Source organism: Cebus imitator, unplaced genomic scaffold, assembly GCF_001604975.1.
Source record: "Cebus imitator isolate Cc_AM_T3 unplaced genomic scaffold, Cebus_imitator-1.0 Scaffold122, whole genome shotgun sequence".
NCBI lineage: Eukaryota > Metazoa > Chordata > Mammalia > Primates > Cebidae > Cebus > Cebus imitator.
This window is the reverse complement of record NW_016107437.1, coordinates 5,204,180-5,209,202: the sequence shown is the minus strand read 5'-3', so window position 1 is coordinate 5,209,202 and position 5,023 is coordinate 5,204,180.

Below are 5,023 nucleotides of genomic sequence, written 5' to 3'. Positions count from 1 at the left end.
GGGGTTTCACCATGTTGGCCAGGCTGGTCTCGATCTCTTGACCTCATGATCCACCCACATTGGCCTCCCAAAGTGCTTGGATTACAGGTGAGAGCCACTGTGCCTGGCTAAGACCCTGTTTCTAAAAGGCAAACACACAAATGGAAACCGTGCACTTGACCCAATAACCACACTTTGGGCATCCTTCTGCAGACAGGAGGAGATAGGTCAAAGAAGCATTGCCGGCTGATTGAAGGACTGCAAACAGCCTACATAGCCATCCCTGGGGAAGGGGTCAAGGCCTTAAAATGTGTCGAGGGTCACTGCTAATGGGTAATATTAGCAAGCTGTGAGAACGAGATTGATATTTCCGTATTAGCCTGGGACGATGTGTACAGAATTCACCCATTTCTGTAAAAATGCCAAAACCACATATATGCCAGTGGATGACTGCGCAGAGACAAAGGTGTGATAGGAAAAATGGGCACTCGTTACCTCCTCTGCAGAATGTGGGGGTGGGGAAGGGTCTGGAGAGGGCGAGGTTAGCGGGAAGGGAAAAAATGAAACCTGGCTTTCTCTTTGTTCACCTCTCTGCTGTGTGGCTTGTTTCAAGGAACATACATTGCTTCTGTAGCTCAAAAGGAAAATCCGATGAAAAGTATTTTTAGAAATGTACTGAGCTAGGCTCTGTGCTAAGAGTGTGCTGTCTGTGCTTGGAGAGGCTGTCAGCTCTTATAGACCCTCTGTGAGCACCGTGGGGTGGCTGCCTTCATCACCCTGATTTTTTGCATGGGGAAACTGAGGTTCAGAGAGGTTGAGTGACTTGTCCAAGGAAGCACAGCTGGCAAGCATCACAGGCGGTACCTGGGGACAGAGAAGGGGAAGGTGGAGTCTTACAACACAGTTTCCAGGTTGGGGCAGGGGCAGCACAGAGGGCTGGTGATAAAGGAGCAGCCTCCGCTAGCGAGGGTTGAGTGGCAGCGCCTCCGCTTGTGATGTCTGCTGAGTAGGTGTGGAGGCTCCCACCCACGGAGGGAAGGGAACGGCCAGCTGTTCATCTTTGATTGGGGCGTAATTTCCCCAGCCTTCCCTTTCAATGTAGTGGGCACTGTGGCTCAGGACTATAATCCCAACACTTTGGGAGGCTGAGTCGGGAGGATTGCTTGAGCCTGGGAGTTCAAGACCAGCCTGGGCAACATAGTGAGACTCCCATCTCCACAAAATAAAAATTTAAAAAAAAAATTAGCTGGGTGTGGTGGTGTGTGCCTGCAGTCCCAGCTACTCAGGAGGCTGAGGTGGGAGCATCACTTGAGCACAGGAGATCAGGGCTGCAATGAGCTGTGAATGAGCCACTGCACTCCACCCTGGGTGACAGACTGTCTCAAAAAAAAAAAAAAAAAAAAAAAAAAAAAAAAAAAAAAACTGTTTTTTCTTAAAAAAAAAAAAAAAAAAAAAAAATTAGCCAGGCATGGTGGTAGGTGCATGTAGTCCCACCTACTCAGGGGGCAAAAGCAGAAGAATTGCTTGAATCTGGGAGGAGAAGGTTGCAGTGAGCTGAGATCACATCACTACACTCCAGCCTGGGCCACAGAGCAATACTTCATTTAAAAAAAAAAAAGAAAAAAGAATCTCTCTTCTGTTTCTTTGTATAGAGATAGGGTCTTGCAGTGTTGCCCAGGCTGTTCCTGCAATCCTTGCCTCAAGTGATCTTCCCACCTTGGCGTCCCAAATGCTGGGATTACAGGCATGAGCCACTGCGCCCAGCTGCTCCTAATTTTTGAGCAGGGGAAACTTTATTTTCATTTTCAAGTGGGCCTCCCAACAAATTATGTGGCCAGTCCCACGGGATGTGTGGGCTGTCTCCCCTGCCAGATCATCACATTAGTTTTCTATGGCCCCTGTGGTGAATTTCCATAATCAGCGGCTTAAAACAACTCACGTTTGTTTTCTTACAGTTCTGGAGGTCAGGAGTCTAAAATAGGTCCATAAGGCTTCATTCTTTCTGTTTGTTTGTTTGTTTTTTAGAAACAGGATCTCACTCTGTCACCTAAACTGGAGTGCAGTACTGTGATCACCACTCACAGCAGCCTCAACCTTCTGGGCGCAAGCAGTCCTCCCACCTCTGCCTCCCAAGTAGCTCGGGCTACAGCTATCCACCGTCACACAGAATAATTAAAAATTTTTTTTGTAAGAACAAGGTCTTGAACTCCTGGCCTCAAACTCCTGGCCTCAAGCAGTCCTCCCACCTCAGCATCCTGAAGAGCTGGGATCACAGGTGTGAGCCACTATGCCCAGCTGCTGCATTCTTTCCGAAGGCTCAGGAGAATCTGCTCCCATGCCCTTTTCAGCTTCCAGAGGCTACCTGCTCTCCTTGGCTTGTGGCCCCTTCCACCGTTTTCAAAGTCGGTGATGTAATACTAGCATCTTCTCTTCTCTCTGACCTCTGCTTCCGTCCCTACCTCTTCTGACTCTGACCCTCTTGCCTCTCTGTTGTGAGAATTCTTGTGATTATTTTGGGTGCACTTGGATAATTATGTAATCTCCTCATCTCAAAATCTCTTATTTAATCTCCTTTGACAAGTCCCTTTTGCTACATATGGTGACATATTCACGGGTTCCTAAGATTAGGATGTGTGCATCTTTGGGGACCATTGTTGAGCCAGCTATAACTGTAACTGTGATAGCTGGGTATGCAGGGCCTCATCTGCTCACCACTGTATCTCCTGACCTGGCATGGTGCCTAGCATATAGTAGATGCTCAATAAATAATTCACTTAGTAGTGAATGAGTGCGCTGAGGTGTTGTGTATGGCTGGAGCACCTGGTGTGGGGACCAGAGGAGGCAGGAGACTGGCTTGGGCAGGGCCTGGACAGTTGCTTTTCGGGATGGAGATCGACTTCTGGGTGGTGGGCAGTGGTCAGTGAGAAGCTGACTTTAAATGACAGAAGTCCAGAGAAGTGCCAGCTTGTGGCCTTGGTGCCCCTTGGTCTTTCCAAGTCCGCCCAGCTGGTGTCGCATGTCCTGGCTGCATGGGGCAAGGGCACACGGGCCTTCCTCCCCATGCCATCACCTCCTCTGCCTTTGGGGATTGGGGGTGGAAGCAGTGAAGCAAGCTGGATGTCGCAATCCACACTGAGATGTGCCACAAAGGGAGTTGTGTCATCACAGTGGGGACGCGGTGACCCAGTGACCTGGAGGTCATGCCCTAAGCCCCTGGCTCCGTCCTCAAACTGGCTCTGGGATGGTTTTTCTTTTGGTTGTGGCAAATGCTGAGCACCGACTGTGTACTAGGCACCTTGCATGCTAGGCACTGTCCCAGATCTGAGGATAGGGCAGACGAGAGACAGGGGGAGTGAGGGCCCTCGGTACTAAGAACAGGGCTGGGTGCAGTGGCTCACCCTTGTAATCCCGACGCTTTGGGAGACCGACGTGGGAGGACTGCTTGAGGCCGGGAGTTCAAGTCCAGCCTGACAACATGGGGAGATCCCTGTCTCTACAAAAAATACCAAATAAAAAATTAGCTGGGTGTGGTGGTGCAAACCTGTAGTGCCAGTTACTTGGAAGACTGAGGCGGGAGGATTGCTTGAACCCAGGGATTCAAGGCGCGATCCCGGCTCACTGCAACCCCCACCTCCTGGGTTCAAGCGAATCTCCTGCCTCAGCCTCCCAAATAGCTGAGACTACAGGCTCATGCCACCACGCCCGGCTAATTTCTGTATTTTTAGTAGAGACGGGGTTTCACCATGTTGGCCAGGCTGGTCTCGATCTCTTGACCTCATGATCCACCCACATTGGCCTCCCAAAGTGCTTGGATTACAGGTGAGAGCCACTGTGCCTGGCTAAGACCCTGTTTCTAAAAGGCAAACACACAAATGGAAACCGTGCACTTGACCCAATAACCACACTTTGGGCATCCTTCTGCAGACAGGAGGAGATAGGTCAAAGAAGCATTGCCGGCTGATTGAAGGACTGCAAACAGCCTACATAGCCATCCCTGGGGAAGGGGTCAAGGCCTTAAAATGTGTCGAGGGTCACTGCTAATGGGTAATATTAGCAAGCTGTGAGAACGAGATTGATATTTCCGTATTAGCCTGGGACGATGTGTACAGAATTCACCCATTTCTGTAAAAATGCCAAAACCACATATATGCCAGTGGATGACTGCGCAGAGACAAAGGTGTGATAGGAAAAATGGGCACTCGTTACCTCCTCTGCAGAATGTGGGGGTGGGGAAGGGTCTGGAGAGGGCGAGGTTAGCGGGAAGGGAAAAAATGAAACCTGGCTTTCTCTTTGTTCACCTCTCTGCTGTGTGGCTTGTTTCAAGGAACATACATTGCTTCTGTAGCTCAAAAGGAAAATCCGATGAAAAGTATTTTTAGAAATGTACTGAGCTAGGCTCTGTGCTAAGAGTGTGCTGTCTGTGCTTGGAGAGGCTGTCAGCTCTTATAGACCCTCTGTGAGCACCGTGGGGTGGCTGCCTTCATCACCCTGATTTTTTGCATGGGGAAACTGAGGTTCAGAGAGGTTGAGTGACTTGTCCAAGGAAGCACAGCTGGCAAGCATCACAGGCGGTACCTGGGGACAGAGAAGGGGAAGGTGGAGTCTTACAACACAGTTTCCAGGTTGGGGCAGGGGCAGCACAGAGGGCTGGTGATAAAGGAGCAGCCTCCGCTAGCGAGGGTTGAGTGGCAGCGCCTCCGCTTGTGATGTCTGCTGAGTAGGTGTGGAGGCTCCCACCCACGGAGGGAAGGGAACGGCCAGCTGTTCATCTTTGATTGGGGCGTAATTTCCCCAGCCTTCCCTTTCAATGTAGTGGGCACTGTGGCTCAGGACTATAATCCCAACACTTTGGGAGGCTGAGTCGGGAGGATTGCTTGAGCCTGGGAGTTCAAGACCAGCCTGGGCAACATAGTGAGACTCCCATCTCCACAAAATAAAAATTTAAAAAAAAAATTAGCTGGGTGTGGTGGTGTGTGCCTGCAGTCCCAGCTACTCAGGAGGCTGAGGTGGGAGCATCACTTGAGCACAGGAGATCAGGGCTGCA